Source organism: Marmota marmota, unplaced genomic scaffold (assembly GCF_001458135.2).
Source record: "Marmota marmota marmota unplaced genomic scaffold, marMar, whole genome shotgun sequence".
Classification (NCBI taxonomy): domain Eukaryota; kingdom Metazoa; phylum Chordata; class Mammalia; order Rodentia; family Sciuridae; genus Marmota; species Marmota marmota.
In genome coordinates this window covers 13,172,534-13,191,033 of record NW_026000242.1, presented here as the reverse complement: position 1 = coordinate 13,191,033, position 18,500 = coordinate 13,172,534, and the positions used below count along the sequence as shown (strand labels likewise).

General features: G+C 39.9%; 1 long non-coding RNA gene across 1 annotated transcript; it reads right to left on the bottom strand.

Annotated features, from left to right (window-relative positions):
• Nucleotides 1-948: 948 nt before the first annotated feature.
• On the bottom strand, nt 949-15,264 carry LOC125613881. Its single transcript, XR_007344462.1, has 3 exons — nt 15,046-15,264; nt 2,176-2,180; nt 949-990 (listed from the first exon to the last, which is right to left on the bottom strand). It is a non-coding gene; the product is annotated as an uncharacterized LOC125613881 (long non-coding RNA).
• Between the last annotated feature and the right edge of the window lie 3,236 nt (nt 15,265-18,500).

The following is an 18,500-nucleotide window of genomic DNA, read 5'->3' as shown; positions in this document are numbered from 1 at the left end:
CCATCTCTAACATGGGCATGCCAGTTGTATTTATGGTGTTTTGTAAGAATAAAATGAGACTGTATCGCAGTATTAATCAATGTTTTCAGGGTAAAACAATTCCATATTTGTGTCTTTCAATTCCAAATTTTTACTATGAAAATTTTGAAATACACAGATGCCATTGGTGATGTCCTGTGTCACCCAGATCCTCCATTCATAACCAAAGGGTTTCTTTTCCTCGCTGCTAATTATTGTCTCCATTGCTTGCCCGACATCATGGCCCTTCCCAGGATGGCCCATGTACAATGACTATTGATACCCTGAGTTGTCGGCAGAAAGAAAAATAGCCCTGCCCTCTCACCCTGCATGGGCCACAGAGGAAGGGCCATCTCAGCCTAACCACCCCATAGATGAATGCTAATGCTTGCTCTACAGTTACATTTTCTGACCATTTCCTCACTCCGTCAGCATTCCCTAAATCTGTGATTCAATATCCATCCCAGAGTTGGCTTCCCAGAGATCCTGACTGGTGGCAACAGAAAAGTGCAAAGAATAACACAGCAAACACCCACAGGTCCTCCGCTCAGATTCAATGATTCCTAACATCTTGTCAGAGCTTTGCTTTCTCTCTCTCTTTCTGTCCTTCTCCTCTTTCTTTCCTGATGAATCATTGTTTAAAATAAGTTGCAAAGAACATGAGACTTTACCCATAAATACTTGAATATGTTTATCCTGAGAAGAAGGACATTTTCCTCCAAATCACAACATCATCATCCTAGCAATTCCTTGTAATTATATATAAATCAATCCAACTGTTCAAAAATGTGTTTTATAGCTATTTATTTTTTAACTAGGACATAATCAAGGCTCATAAACTATGCGTGGTTGTTCTGAGCCTTTATTCTCTTTTAATCTAGATTTTCTTCCAATGAGTTTTTGAAGAGTCAGAGCAGTTTTCTTGCAGAATTCCCCACACTCTGGACTGGTCTGCTCTTAAATGTCATGTAACTGTTCCTCAAAACTGTTCCTCATAAACTGGTGTACACTTTATGCTGCACACTATCAATAAACCTGACATCTTTATCAGGCTGTCCCATCACAAATGATGCCAAGCCCGACCCCATGGTTAAGTTAATAGTAGCCACTAAATCCCTCTATCATGAAGGTATATGTTCTTTTTTTTTTTGAACTGGGGATTGAACCCAGGGACATTGAACCACTGAGCCACATCCCCAGCTCTTTTTATTTTTTGTTTAGAGACAGGGTCTTGCTGAGTTGCTTAGGGCCTCACTAAGTTGCTGAGGCTGGCCTTGAACTCACGATCCTGCTGCCTCAGACTCCTGAGCCACTGGGATTATAGACATGCTCCACCCTGCCTGGCTCTTTTATTAAATTAGTAATTGAAATGAAGAAGAAATATAATTGATCAACAAATATATGAAAAATGTTCAACATCTCTAGTAATTAGAGAAATTAAATCAAAAGTAAGATTTCATCTCACTCCAGTTAGAATGGCAGTATCAAGAATACAAACAACAAGTGTTGGCGAGAATGTGGGGAAAAAGGTACACTCATACATTACTGGTGGGACTGCAAATTGGTGTAACCACTATGGAAAGCAATATAGATTCCTCAGAAAACTTGGAATGAAACCACCATTTTATCCAGCTATCCTACTCCTTGGTCTATACTCAAAGGACTTAAAATCAGCACATTGCAGTGATACAGCCATGCCAATGTTTATAACAACTCAATTCACAGTAAGTAAGCTATGGAACCAACCTAGGTGCCCTTCAACAGATGACTGGATAAAGAAAATGTGGTGTGTGTGTGTGTGTGTGTGTGTGTGTATGAATGATGGAATATTATTCAGCTTTAAAGAAGAATGAAATTATGGGATTTGGCAGTAAATGAATGGAGCTGGAAAATATCATGCTAACCAAAATAATCCAGTGTCAGAAAACCAAAGGCCCAATGTTTTCTCTGATATTCAGATGCTAATTCACAACAAGGGGGTGGGACATGCTAGGGAAGAATAGAGTTACTTTAGATTAGGTAGAGGGAGTGAAAGGAGGGAAGGGGGTATAGGGATAGAAAGGATAGTAGAATAAAACAGACATTATTACTTTATATACATATATGACTGCATGACCAATGTGATTCTACAACATGTACAATAAGAAAAATGAAAACTTATACTCGATTTATTTACAATATATCAAAATGCATAAATACATTCTACTGTAAGGAATAACTAATTAGAACAAATAAAAACTATTTTAAAAAATTAAAGAAAACAAAAGAAATAAACCAATCCCAAAGGGGGTAAAATGTAGATGGATGCTTTGGTATGGGGCAAACATTCTGCTCCCCAACAATCTTCCAGTTCATGATTTTAGGGTTCAAGGTCTTTGCCTAAAACAATTATATTGAGGGCTAAAAAATACTGATTTTCTAATTCTATCATACATTCTACTTTTATAAATTGGAATTCTTCTATAAAGGGGGATTTTCCTGCTCATGCATTTTGTGGTGCCAGGGCAGAATCCAGGGACTCTTACAAGCCATGACAGTGCTCTCTACCACTGAGCTATAACCACAGATCCCTATTTCTCTCTTTTTCTTTGTGTTGACTATTACCCTAAATATATGATACATATATTTAAGAATTTTGATTTGGCCAACATGGGCCCACCCCTTCAAGGTAGTCTCTTTTGGGCATGAACCCATTCATCTTTGAGCACTTCCTCACTTTTCTGGCACCAGGTATCAGAGGTTTACCGAGTAACTTTCACTTCCCCAGTCCTTGAATAATCATTATTTTTAAAAAAATTATCCTTGATTCCTGTTAGTAGAAAATGATACTTACAATTTATGATCCAGTAACTAGTTATGCTTTTTGCTACTGACAAGAAAACACCTTTTAAAAAATTAAATCTTTGGGCTGGGGTTGTGACTCAGTGGTAGAACGCTCACCTAGCATGTGTGAGGCCCTTGGGTTCAATCCTCAGCACTACGTAAGGATACATAAATAAAGGTATTGTGTCCATCTACAACTTAAAATTATAAAAAAGAAGAATTAAATCTTAGGATTACGAAAGTCAAACATCTTCCATTACAATTTTGTTTTGCAGCTGGGAGCTCAGATCCAACCCCTGTCCCTAGAATTCCACCACAGAGAGGTGAGACAATGAACAACTTTTGCTTCTTAAACTGTTACTGTTTTTCAGAGCTGATATCCATGTCCTATTTTCTAAAAATGAGGGTCCCATTATTGCGCTCCAGGGATCAGAGAAGCTTTGCTTTCATCTCAAGTAGAAAGCATTTATTCATTGAAATTGATGAATACCAAATTGAACAGAAGAGAGATTTCAATTAAGAGGTTCTTGATTCTGGAAAATTCTCCTAAACTTAAAAAAAAGGCAAAGACATCCACCAACAATTTTTTCCTTTGTTTTGATATTGATTTTTTTCTTTTGCTGAGAGAAATACTGGTGTTTGCATACGCAGACAAAAGGCTTCATGTGGATTTTTGTACACAGATTATTTTTTCATCAAGATACAAAAGGGAATATATATTTTCATAGCAATGAAAAAAGCGTTCTTTTCCTGATAATTGAGACTCCAGAAATATGAGAAATTATACCCTGTTCTTTTGTGACATGAAGCAGAACACCAGGACTCCCATTACTGTTTTACTTAGAAGCACTGAGTCATACAAATGAACACTTTATTAGAGACAATTAAGCTGTGAGGCTGTTATAGAAAAAAAAGAAAGGCAGAGGAGTCCAGAGATTCTCTTGTGCCATTTGAATCCTTGGTGACGTTACAGAAAGCACTCAGAGTCATCTGTGACTCTGAACACCTGTCACCATTTTATAACCTTCTTGAAATTCATGGACTTTTTGAGCATAACTCAGATACAGTGATTTCTATTCTCTATCAAAGTAAAAAACAAAACACATAGAGAGCAACCATAATGCTAAGCACTATGATACATGCAAAATCTTCCCTTCAAGATCAGATGGTCTAGTCCATACACATGTTACATGGACACATGAAAATGTACATGATAAAACAAGGTCCAGAGTCAGCACAATGTAGAAGGAGCACTGGCACAGGAGTCCAGAAGACCAGGTTCTAGTCCCAACTCACAAACAAACAAACAAAAACTATATTGTTGTGTGATCTTGGGCTGGTCACTCTTTCCATTGAGTGGTCTTCTTAAGCTGTAAGATGGAAGTCCAAGCTATCTCTAAGGTCCCTTCTGGTGCTAACACTCTGTAATGCTTTGATAAATGGACTTGATGACCTGCACAAAGTCTTACTCATGATAGACATTCCATAAGTACTTTGTGATTAACTATTGGTATCTGGGATGGGAATCTCAAATGAGGGGCACAGGCAGTAAGGCGCAACAGAACTTAAAAGGTATGAGAAAACATCATGGCCTGTGTTTGTAACCTCCAGGCCAAATCACTAGGAGCACAGCTGCAGAAGAACAATCTGGGTTTACTCCTCATTTTAGCAAGAAAGGAGACACCAAGGAGAATCATGGAGCAGCCCCGAAAATTCTTAGAAAAGATGTATTGTAGGATTTGGACTTGTGTTGGCTGATTTGAGGGAGAGTTTAAGGAAGTGATGTTTTGCTTTAATTAGATGCTGTCAAGAAGTAGGAGTATATCAATGAGTAGTATCTTAAAATATTTTTATCTTGAAATGAGAAGACTAGACCCAGCTGTCATTTATAGAAACAGTGGCCACTTATGTGAGAAGAGTGAGGGATGTTGGGTCATTTTTGTAGTTGGACATGGTCATATTTTGCCTGGGTTCAGCCTTGACTATGGTGTGGTCTGTTTCTGTCTTGCTATAGCGGTGCCAGAGGGCCCTTGTCTGTTGCTGATATTATGGTGAAACTATTCATGTCCAACAGGAGAGTAGCATGACCTCACCAGTAGTACCAGGTCAGCCGGGCAGAGGGCTGTGTGCTCTTCCTTACCTGGAGCACTGCTTACATTCTCCCTGTAGTAGCATGTGCAGGGCCCATTGATGCATTTCCTGTTGCAACATTGATTGTGCTGTGTTCGATATTGGGTGGGAAAGGAGATGAATGGAGAGAAGATGGGAGGGGAGGGGAGGGGGGGATAGTAGGGGATAGGAAAGGTAGTAGAATACAACAGTCTCTAGTATGGCATTATGTAAAAATGTGGATGTGTAACCGATGTGATTCTGCAATCTGTATTTGGGGTAAAAATGGGAGTTCATAACCCACTTGAATCTAATGTATGAAATATGATATGTCAAGAGTTTTGTAATGTTTTGAACAACCAATAAAAAAAGGTAAAAAAAGAAAAAAGAAAGGAGATGAATGTCAGTAACTGATTCTTACCTTTCTTTCTTACTTTTTTTTTGTGTGTGTGTGTAGGAACCAGATATATCCTTCTCTCTTAAATGTATGTGTTAGTTTAAGCAAGCACCAGAGATTGACAACAGTTTCTGAATCCTAACACTAAATTTCTTGGAGAGAGAATGTGATTTACCTGCTTAGGTCAGATGACTACACCTGTCCAGTAAATTTTGATTGCTCAAGACAAATTTCGTTTGCCAGGCTCTCTCTGTAAAGATGGGTAGTCCTGAGAGACTGAAGTCATAGCTGGGTCTTGCTTAATGCAGGGACAATTTATCAGGGGACACATTAGGGCTCTCAGCAATGTGTCAAAATAATAATAAATGTAACACCTTGCATGGCTTTAATGCTTTACAGAATCAAAGTATTTCCATAATTATTTTTAACTCCTCTAACTACCCTATGAAATGGGTAATTTCACTACTTATTTTCACTTAAAGGTGAAGAAGGTGAGGGTCAGAGGAATTAAGAGATTTGCCTAAGCCTATACCAGCTGTTAGCCTCTCACTGAGACTAGAATGAGGGCCCATGATTCCAGGACAGCCATCCCCACCCACCCATTATTTGAGTGAGACAGTCTTTCCCACACCCTGGGGCACAGTAAAAGGGATCGCTGGGAATTTGTTCTAAGTGAAATAGGTAGTAAAAGGCAGAGCCAGATTTCCACTCATTTGTCTGATTCTAAGCCCAGTATAGGAGTAGTGAAAAACTAGTGGAGTGCAAGTAGGGGCAATTGGAAACCATATAGAGAATGAACTGTTTTTCTCTTCTCTAGAAGGGAGAGAGGTGGTAGAAAAGCCAAGAAGGATACATAAGATTTAAAGGAGGCATTTCCGATGAATGGAGGGCTTTGATAAAGCATAGGAACCCTTCCTGAGGACATAAAACCCATGAAGCTGAGGGCATATGGATAGGAATGGAGGAGAAGGAACCCAGGATGATGAAGTTCAATTCAATGTCCTGTTAGTCATGTAAACTCCCCTCCCACAGTCCCATCTTTTATGCAGGGATTAAAGTGACAATGTTACCTAGGGGAGTAGAGGGAATAACGAAATTATGGCTGAAAGTCCCCTCCAGCCTTCTAGGTCTATGGTCTATGATTTTAATAAGCTCCACAATGCCAGGAGACCCTATAAAATTATCACTGATGCTATACTCTATCCAGTTCCCAAGGGTGGCAGCAATTGTGCATTGGACTCATTTAATAGATCTGGTTATTTCCAACAGGGCTATACTGGGGGGAAATGCCCTGCAGGGTATGGCTCTGCAGCCATTAACGTGAGTCATAGTGCCTGCCTCACCAAGACTCACATGAGATACAGGCTTCCACTTGGCTCCTGTGGTCTCCCAATGAGTGTTTGGAGGAATGACAAGCCAGTTAGGGAACTCCTAGATTTAGAGCAGGTGGATTTCAAAAAGCATCACAGCACTTGGTAAAGTTTGGTATAAGAAGGTAAGAGCCTTCAGTAGGATGCAGGACACATTTAGTAGTGTGCAAAATATATTTTTTTAATCTTCATGCTTCTGTTTAAAATAGTAATAATAATAAAGAGGCAATTTGGTATATTTTTGGTTTGTCACTCTTGGAGCCAGAGTTGATTTTCAAGTATTAGTAAATTAATCTGTTCAGTTCTGGCCTCATTTCAGGTCACAGATGTTCCCTGGCTGCTGAGAGAGGAGAGCCTCAGGCTTGGTGGGTGGGATGGACTCAATGGAGAGGCAGGAGATAAGTACTATAACTCTCAGACAGCACCCCTTTATTGGAAAGTGTTGGGGGAAGACCCTGCTTCTCAATCCCTGCATACCCATAGTCCTTACTGGGGCAGGCAGGCGAGCACACTCCAGAGTGTCTTTGAATTCTCGCTGACCACAAAGCACAAGGCTAATCGATGGATGGACAACTCCACCCAAATGATGCCCCTTCCTGCCCCTTAGTGCTCTCAGGCAAATGTTCAATGTTTGTCTCTGGTGCACCCCTACTCCTCTGCTTAGCTCTCTCTCTCTCTTGCTTTCTGTAACTCGTGCACATCTGCAGCACAGTGTGTTTCCTCACTCACCCACTTTCTCCCATCTGTAGTCATTCTCTGTCAAGCCACTCACACACAGAGGCCAAATTTTGGTCCCTGAACCCTCAGTCTTGCTCTGTTAGCCTGGAGTCAGACCACTGAGTGCTTTGTCCCTCGGGATCCCAGTTCCCTTTTGTCTTCTGCTGTAAGCCCATGGTTTACTTATTTAGCTTGTCCCCCTGCATCGCAGCACGAGTCCTCAGGCTCAGTCCCTATGATGGAAGTCAGAAGCTAATTTTCCATGGTGTGAGGAGATTTTACATCCTCACATTACTGCATAACCCTCTGACTTCGGGGCTACTGTTAACCTGCCATCCTAGGTGACAATAGGAACTCTGACCCTGACAAATCTCTTTCCTGGATGTCTGACCAACTTCTTCCCACCCTGGATGCTTAATTAACAAACATGTCAACTTTGCTGAGGGTCTCAGGTCCTGACTGCCTCACATTTGTCTTATCCTATCCCTGACTGACCCAGAAGTAGGGGGACAGGTCCCCGGCAAGGGGTTAGGCCTTGGGTAAGTACCTACACTCACAGTCATTCACAGAGAAATCATATTTATTTCTGGAATCCTTTTCCACAGCCCTCAGAAGAGCTCCTTCCTAAATAGGACTACAGTTTTTCCTTCCAAGGAATTTAAAATGAGATGTCATTGTTTTACGGTCAAAGACTTGCTTCTTACCTCATGTAATGATGTAGACAGAAGTTGTTGCCACTTTCTTCATTCCAAATTGGCTGTAGAAACAGTATTTTCCTGATAATTTTCCTTTTAACACATAAAATACAGCATATCTCTTTCCACCAACATTTGAGGTTTTAGGTTTCTGTGGGATTACAAAAAGCAGATGTGCTGTAGCTTATAAAAAGAATAGATTTAGTAGAATGTGTGTGTGTGTGTGTGTGTGTGTGTGTGTATGTGTCTCCATCCTTATTCTCCTACTATAAAACTTATCCTGATATTGTGGCAGGAACTGTGGGGGTTTCCAAAGCACAAAAAGGTGATTTTGCCTGGTTTTGTCTAATTGTCCTGAAGAGAATTCAAAGTCTGATTTGGGCCTGAGTGAATGACATAAAGGGTGTAATAAATAATGGAAACTGCTCTAGAAGGTACCAAAGAGAGGATGCCTGGTATAGAGTTGGATGGTCATTTCCACTGCCCTCATTGTGGAAAGGGTTTTTGATCCTTAACATTAGGATCATACTCTGGGTGGCCATTATCTTCCTATATCCCAGGTTCTTCAGGTAGCTAACAAATCAACTGAGCGCTGAATTTATAAGTGTAGAGGGCAGAAATTATTTCAAGTGTCAGGCCAAGTAAATCAGAGGGTACACTCTACTCTCAGTAGGTCAATTATAGGAATAACTCTTCCTTCCCTTACCCTTCTTGTCAATTTTCCCACTGTCCATGTTGGCAATTCTAACCTAAGGATTCCTGAGCCCACCACCTAAGATTTTTATCTTAATACTTGGGGGAGCATTTTATATTCTTTGATGAATCTCATGTCATTTTCTATGTTCAAGGAAGGTGCTATCTTCTCTTTAGCTAGCATCCACCAGTATTTATCATCTGAAAGAATAAAGACCCTTATGCATAAAGCCTGAAGTCCAGGTAAACAAAGATGGTTCATAGACAGCACCAGATAAGCACGGGTGGCATGGAGCTGGACTATCACACACCTCATCAGTGCAGGGCCCTGGGGACTGAACTCAGAGCACATGTACCTTGCAAAAGCCACCATAAATATTTAGTGGGCTGATAATTGAGGAAGGGTTGATGGAGAACAGAGGCAGTAAATTCTACTCTAAGGCGTATGAGAAATATTTTTCTTGGTTGAAAGAATTTATGAGTACTGTGGGGGTAGAAGCGATGAGGAGTGAAGAACTGAGCTCATGTTTTGTCATAATACTTATTTTCAGGACTTGAATTTACTCCAGAGTGTTTTCTGCCCACTGCAGCATTACGTGCATGGGCGTGTGTATGATCGTCAGTCCTGATCCTCGCCTGTGAAAACAAAATACAATTTTGTGGATTCTCCAGCCCTGGTTATATTTCAAGGTTTGATTGATTTTTGATTTTACATTGTTCTCACTTCGAGTAATTCATATAAAGGTCTTTACCACAGCATTTTCTTTCACAGTACAAGATGACTTATCTGTCTCTTTGCAGAAATCTGGGAAGGTCAGTGGTGGTCAAAGAAGAGACAGTATTAAACTGGCCCAGGAAGCCAGGCAGAGCCCTCATTGTTAGTACTCCCCAGTGCCACTTAAAGACAGCCGCTAGGGGAGAACTAATTTAGTCTAATATGAAATGATTCATTTGTTAGCCACAAAGTTCTAGAAAAGGTAAGAGTTATCCATAACTCTGAACTTCCTCCAAAATATCTTTGTTGTCTGGTAAACATCAACATTGGTTAAAACCTATATGAATTCATAATAGCTGCCATTCTGACTGTAATGAGATGATACTTTAGAGTATTTTTGATTTGCATGTCTCTAATTGCTAGAGATGACGAACATTTTTTCATATATTTGTTGATTGATTGTATATCACCTTCTGAGAAGTGTCTGTTCAGGTCCTTGGCCCATTTGTTGATTGGGTTATTTGTTTTTTTGTTTTTGTTTTTGTTTTGTTTGTTTGTTTGTTTGTTTTGGTGCTTAGCTTTTGAGTTCTTTATATACCCTAGAGATTAGTGCTCTATCTGATGTGTGAAGGGTAAAAATTTGTTCCCAGGATGCAGGCTCTCTTTTCACCTCACAGATTGTTTCTTTTGCTGAGAAGAAACTTTTTAGTTTGAGTCCATCCTATTTATTGATTCTTGATTTTAATTCTTGTCCTATAAGAGTCTTGTTAAGGAAGTTGTGGCCTACTCATCTGATGGACCTACAACATGTTGGGAGCAAGTCAAACTTTGATTGCTGGTATTTTAATCCTTCTCAGCTACTCTCACCACTACAAGGCCTACTCTTTCTTCTATTAGACACAGAGTCTCTGGTTTAATTCCTAGGTCCATGATCCACTTTGAGTTGAGTTTTGTGCATGGTGAGAGATAGGGGTTTAATTTCATTTTATTGCATATGGATTTTCAGTTTTCCTAGCACCATTTGTTAAAGAGGCTATCTTTTCTTCAATGCATGTTTTTGGCACCTTTGTCTAATATAAGATAATTGTAATTTTGTGGGTTAGTCTCTGTGTAATCTATTCTATACCATTTGTCTACCAGTCTATTTTGGTGCCAATACCATGCTGTTTTTGCTATTATTGCTCTATAGTATAGTTTAAGGTCTGGTATAGTGATGCCACCTGCTTCACTCTTCCTGCTAAGGATTGCTTTAGCTATTCTGGGTCTCTTATTTTTTCAGATGAATTTCCTAATTGCTTTTTCTATTTCTATGAGAAATGCCATTGGGATTTTGATTGGAATTGCATTAAACCTGCATGGTGCTTTTGGTAGTATGGTCACTTTGATAATATTAATTCTGCCTATCCATACCCATTCTTTTTTTTTTAATTTATTTTTTTATTGGTTGTTCAAAACATTATAAAGCTCTTGATATATCATATTTCATACATTAGATTCAAGTTGGTTATGAACTCCCAATTTTACCCCAAATACAGATTGCAGAATCACATCGGTTACACATCCACATTTTTACATAATGCCCTATTAGTAACTGTTGTATTCTGCTACCTTTCCTATCCTCTACTATCCCCCCTCCCTCCCCTCCCATAAGTGTTGGCGAGGATGTGGGGGAAAAGGCATACTCATACATTGCTGGTGGGACTGCAAATTGGTGCAGCCAATATGGTAAGTAGTATGGAGATTTCTTAGAAAACTGGGAATGGAACCACCTTTTGACCCAGATATCCCACTCCTCAGTCTATACCCAAAGGATACATTAAAAACAGCATACTACAGGGACACAGCCACATCAATGTTTACTGCAGCACAATTTACAATAACTAAAGTGTGAAACCAACCTAGATGCCCTTCAGTGGATGGATGGATAAAAAAATGTGTCATATATACACAATAGAATTTTACTCAGCAATAAAAGAGAATAAAATCATAGCTTTTGCAGGTAAATGGATGAAGTTGGAGAAGATAATGCTAAGTGAAGTTAGCCAATCCCCAAAAACCAAATGTCGAATGTTTTCTCTGATATAAGGAGGCTGATTCATAGTGGGGTAGGGAGGGGGAGCATGGGAGGAATAGATGATTTCTAGATAGGGCAGAGGGGAGGGAGGGAAAAGGAGGGGGCAGGGAATTAGCAAGGATGGTGGAATGTGATAGACATCATTATCCAAAAAACATGTATGAAGACAAGAATTGGTGTCAACATACTTTATATACAACCAGAGATATGAAAAATAGTGCTGTATATGTGTAATAAGAACTGTAAAGCATTCTGCTGTCATTTATTTTTTTAAAAATTCAATTAAAAAAAAAAGAATGGTTAAAAAAAAAAACCTATATGAATAGCCCAATGTTTCCCAAGGATGCTGAAGACAATTCTTGAATGAGATGTTCTGAAATAAAGGGACTCTGTACCATGAGACTGGGAAGCCTGCACAGGATAAACCCTCTGGGAGACTTAGGGGTGGGAGAACATACCAAAGGCTCTGGGATGCCCTGAAGCAAAAACCATTGGTCCAGTTTTATTTAAACCAGAATTTCTGAAACTAATTAGATTAACCCTTATTAGTAATTTCTTACAATTCTCCAACAAGCAGGCCTGCACCAGCCAAACAAATTCTGGGGAGTTCCGAAGACAAATTGTTGTCCCTCAAACTTCCATCTCATTGCTCACACTGTTTCCCATGCTTGGAAGGGGGTCTTTCTTCTCTCTCTTCTCAGTCCATCTTGGTAATTCCTACTATTTCTTTTTATATTAATCTTTTGTTATTTATATATGACAGCAGAATACATTATAATTCTTATTACACATTTAGAACACATTTTTTCATATCTCTGGTTGTATACAGTGTATATTCACACCAATTCGTGTCTTTATACATGTACCTTGTATAATAATGTCCATCACATTCCACCATCATTTGTAACCCCATGCCCCCTCCCTTCCCTCCCACCCCTCTGCCCTATCTAGAGTTCGTCTATTTCTCCCACGCTCCCCCTCCCTACCCGACTATGAATCAGCCTCCTTATATCAGAGAAAACATTCAGCATTTGGTTGTTTGGGACAGGCTAATTTCACTTAACATTATTTTCTCTAACTCAATCCATTTACCTGAAATTACCATGATTTTATTCTCTTTTATTGCTGAGTAATATTCCATTGTGTATATATGCCACATTTTTTTATCCATTCATCTATTGAAGAGCATCCACATTCTAGCTATTGTGAATTGTGCTGCTATAAACATTGATGTGGCTGTGTCCCTGTAATATTCTGATTTTAATTCTTTTGGGTATAGACTGAGGAGAGGGATAGCTGGGTCAAATGGTGGTTCCATTCCCAATTTTCCAAGAAATCTCCATACTGCTTTCCATATTGACTGCACCAATTTGCAATCCTACCAGCAGTGTATGAGTGTACGTTTGCCCCACATTCTTGTCAACACTTATTTTTGTTTGTATTCATAATACCTGCCATTCTGACTGGAGTGAGATGAAATGATTTGCATTTCTGTAATTGCTAGCGATGATGATTTTTTCATATATTTTGTTGACTCATTGTATATCCTCTTCTGAGAAGTGTCTGTTCAGGTCCTTGGCCCATTTATTGACTGTGGTTTTTTTTTTTTTTTTGATGCTTAGCTTTTTGAGTTCTTTATATACCCTAGAGATTAGTAGTACTCTATCTGATGTGTGAGGCTTCTTTAAGATAGGAAATAATCAAGAACATAAAGAGAGAGCCTACAGAATGGGATAAAATCTTTTCCACCTGCACCTCAGACAGAGAATTAATCTCCAAGATATATAAAAAACTCAAAAACATTAACACAAAAAAAAAACAAATAACTCAATCAATGAATGGACAAAGGAACTGAAAAGGTACTTCACAGGAGAAATATGAATGGCCAAAAACTATATGAAAGAATGTTTAACATCTCTAGCAATTAGAGAAATGCAAATCAAAACTATACTGAGATTCCATCTCAGTGTCAAAAAAGGCAATGTCTAGTCAAAAAGGCAATTATCAAGAATACAAGTAACAATAAATGTTGGCAAGGATTTTGGGAAAAGGAAGTGTACACTTATACATGGATGGTGGCACTGCAAATTAGTGCAACCACTATGGAAAGCAGAATGGAAATTCCTCAGAAAACTTGGAATGGAATCACCATTTGACCCAGTTTTCCCACTCCTTGGTATATAAAAAAGACTTAAAATTAGCATGGTATAGTGACATGACCACATTAATGTTTATAGCAGCTCAATTCACAATAGCTAAGCTATGGAACCAACCTAGGTGCCCTTCAACAGATAAATGGATAAATAAAATGTGGTGTATATATACACACACAGTGGAATATTACTCAGTAACAAAGAAGAATGCAATTATGGCATTTGCTGGTAAATGGATAAACTGGAAACTATCATGCTAAGTGAAATAAACCAATCCCCAAAATCCAAAGGCTGAATGTTCTCTCTGATATGTGGATACAAACACACAATAAGTGGGGGGAGGGGAAAAACAGAAATTCATTGGATTAGATAAAGTGGAATGAAGGGGAGGGAGGGAGGATGGGAATAGAAAATACTGTAGAATGAATCAGACATAACTTTCCTATCCTTATATATAAATACATGGCCAGTGAAACTCCACATAATGTACAACTGCAAGAAGGGGATCCTAACTAGAATAAGTTATACTCCAAGTATGCATAATATGTCAAAATACACTCTACTGTCCTGTATACCTCAAAAGAACAAGAACACGAAGAGATCCAATGGCAGGTTGCCCCCTCTGGGAAGCTGTCCTTGATTCCCTGGTCCTATTTAAACACTATTTTCTGTGCACCCTGTATACGTCTGCATTCCTCTTACACAGGGAACTTGAGACTATAAACTTATAACTACATACCTCCTGATAAAGCTTCTTGAGGGCAGAGAACATATCTTACTCTTCTTGGACTTTTCAGCATCTGTAATAGCACTGGGGCACTATTATTGCTATACACACTGTTATTGTATACATAACATAAGGGAGAATTCATGGGGTTGATATGTGTGAAGTAATGGAGCCTATATTCCCAGTGCCTTTCTTGATAGGGAAGGTAGGGGTTGCATTACTCCCCTGGGGTTTCACCTTCTTTCCATAAAGTGTTCCAAACCCTTCTTCTCTATCTGGGTGATGAAAAGATTATGGAAAAGGTCTGAGTAATGTAGCTCATGTCATCTCTCATGAACCAAAGCTAGAGAAGTACTGCTTCTAGACACAGTGGGTCTGAAGCTGTCTTTAAGAGATGGGTGTCCCTTCAAAGATGTCAGTAGAAGATCCAAATGGGACATGAAAAACAATCTCTAAAAAGAAGGTCAAAGGAGTCTGCAGGAAGTAGAAATAATTTAATCATGCCATTGTTTTATCCTGCCTGGTACTAGGTGCTTTTAAATGTATCGGCTAACTTGTTATGGGCCAGGCTATATGGGCAATGACCAAACAGCTCCATCTTACGCTGAGACTCCACATCATGTAAGAAAGGCTTCTCCCAGGGAAAGCCCAGCCTCTGTACCCATCACTAGTTGCTTAGCATAGCATGTTTGCAACACAAAATGGCAATTCTTATACAATGTAAAAGTGTTCTCTCTTTGGTTCCCATTTTTCTTGGACAATGTGCCCTTTCAGAAATTGATTGTCTAGATGTTGGTAACCATTCTTTAACTTGTACTCAACTAGGGACGTTTTGGCTCACTCCCTTTTCTGCTTATGATTTTAGATCTCATGACGTTTGTTTATGGTTTTAAATCATAGCAACAGCCACTTAATCAATATGGTTTTGGACTATAATAGGTGTACTCAAACCTCAGGAGGGGGTCAAAGGGTGTAGACTTTCAGCCTACCCCTTGGCCCACCAGCTGGTGGATCCGGACTGCCAGCTAAAGAATATCTCCTGCTTTAAGATCAACTGCTTTAAGATCAACTCGGAGATTTATTACAATCTCGCCTTAACAAACTTAATTCTCCCATCGACACCCACATGTAAACAAATGGAGCATATAGGAAAATTACCTCACTTGGAGCCTGACCCATTTAAAAAATACTTTTGATTTCAAAATAATTATAGACTCACAGAGAGTCACTAAAGCAGCACAGAGTCCCATGTACCCTTCCTCCAGTTTCCCCAGTGGTAGTATTTTACATAACTAACTAGGAAGTTGACATTACCTGTTTTTATGTGTTCTCTTGGTGCATGTGTGTTTGTGCTGCTCTTTGCAGTTTTGCTGAATGTGTAGATTCATGTAATCACCACCTCGCACACACATTGTTTTCTAACACTCCCTTGTGCTACCCCTTTATGGTCCTGACTCATTTTTGAAAGGGAAGTTGGCAGCAGAACCACATGCTTAGCTAGCCACCGACAGCATGGCACCTTTCAGATACCACTGGTAGTGGTGGTACTGCAGCAAGCCAGGAGGAAGCGCTGCGTAGATCTCCCCTGGCATCAACGGTGTGGACAAAAGGTTCAATGTCAAAAGCCCAGGGCAACACTTCTGGCAGTGCAGGGAGCAGCAAGACTTCCTCCCTCTGCACCTCTCACAAGGGACCCTCATGCTTCTGATGTCCTGAGATTCCAAGGAAAAATGACCCATCTGGGTGAAAGGTTTTTCTATGTGTCCAACACGACAATCCATCCCCAGATCCTAATGTATCACCTGCTGTCACTGATTGCTGCTCAGGTAATTGACATCCTTCATTGTTCAGATCAACAACTGAAGAATGAGGTGAGGAGCCAGTCTCTAGCTGCTTGGACTTTAGGGAATCAGAAGCTGGAGGAGGGATCCTCCATCCTCTGTCATGACCTGGCTCCATGTGCGTTAGTAGTAATCACAGTAGTAGCTTCATTAATGGATCACTTTCTACAAGTCGGGTATTGTGCTAAGCAATTTATTTCACAATCTCGTTTGGTCTTCAAATCTAAGCTATCTCATCCTACAGGCTGCTTTCCTTGACTACTTTCTATACTACCTCGGTACCTAATAATTGAGAAGTCTTTATCAATATGATTGTTCCATTTATGTTTTTAATAATATATGATCCTCCCTCTTTCCCTTTCAAATTTACCTTTTGGGAGTGTCCCACCATGCTCCACAACTCTCACAACTTCTGAACTCTTAGTTGTATTTAATCATTTGGTCCTCCCAGAAAATGAAGAGCAGAGGTCAGTCTGGAACAATGGCAGCTTTCCAGATGAGCTGCTGCTGAAACCCTTTCCCCTTGCTCCCTGCTCTTGTCTTTGCAGAACGTTTCCACCTCAAGGCCCTCATCTGGTCCTTATAAAAACCTAGCTATCTGTGTGGCCAGGGAACTCGTGTTCAGGAAGTTCCCTGCCAGCTAGGAAGTCTTCTGGCTCCAAATCCCATGTCAGTTTTACCTTGCCGAGCTCACAGTCAATTATTCAGAAAGAAGAGAAAGTGGTGATGATGATGGTGATGATGATGATGGTGATGATGGTGATGTCATGAGGACGCTATGCCTATTGCTGCTGCTGCTACTATTACTACTACTACTACTAGTACTACTATAAAACATAAGCTCTACAGCCCTGGACTTGAATTTTAAAATAATTATTTTCAGTTATGTGAATAACAACATTTTTTACTGTTCACATTAGTTTGTGGCATTTTATGACACTTTGCCATATAAATTATGTTAATACATTTCACCTGCATAGCTACTGTAGAAAAGAGGCAGGGTGAATGAGTAAAGGAGTCAAATCATTTATCATATAGACTGGGAGTAAAAGGAAGCCCTTTTGAGAGTAAAAGGAAGCCCTAGTAATAATTACATCAGGGCAAGAGGTATAATTCTGTGCGGTTCCTAGTTATGCTGAAACATAAGATCTGTCTGCATACGTGGAAATCAAAGTTCAGAGAGTTTAGGCATCTGTCCAAGGTCGCACAGCTGCTGAGTGATGGTGGATGGATTTGGACTGAGAAGAGACTGACTGCAGAAAGTGAACTTCACCCACTGTGCTTGGCTATATTGCCTCTCTGTTTCAACGCAGATTGGAGGCCCGACCTCTGCTCTATCTATCACTAGAAATGGGGCACTTTCATGGGCAAGAGACAGGCAGGATTTCCTGAAAAGGCAGTTAGGAACCATAAAGTACATCACTACCAATCTCACAGCATGGCCTAGGACTGATGGATGGATGGCTGTGAAGGGTGCAGAAACCAGGGCAGCTCCTTGGCTCCCATTGACTCTCCCCTTCCTCCCTCCTGGAAGCACCACTACATAGGAAGTGCTTCCCGACAGAATGGAGTCAGATTCCATGGATGATGTCATGTGCAAAGAATTTTAAATCTCACTTTGTAAAGCACAATTTTCTCATCTTTTAAGTAAAATATATCATAAGAGCATTATAAGTGTCACATGGGGGCTTACTGTGGCTAAACTGATGTCCCTGTTCCTTGGATGACACCTACATTCCCATCGCCCTTCATAGTCACTCCTCTGCCTTGCCCTGGACTAGACCATGCTCAATTCTTGCTCTTTCTTCACTCTCAGCCTTGGCATAGGCTGTTATTTCTACCTGCAATATCTCCTTTCTGCGACACTCTATGCAGTCTAGAAAACTATACATTCTTTAACTCAAATGTCACCACCTCCAAAAAGCTTTCCGTGACCTGGTGAGAAAGTAGTATGTGTTTCCTCTTCACATCCATAACATCTCACTTAAACCTCTGGCCTACCCCTAAGTAAATTTGCTATCATTGTTTGTTCTTTTATTTTTTATTTTGAGACAGGTTCTCACTAGGTTGCTTACAACCTAAGTTGCTGAGGCTGGCTTTGATTGTCCTGCCTTAGCCTCCTGAGCCACTGGGATTATAGGCATGCACCACCACGCCTGGCCATTGTT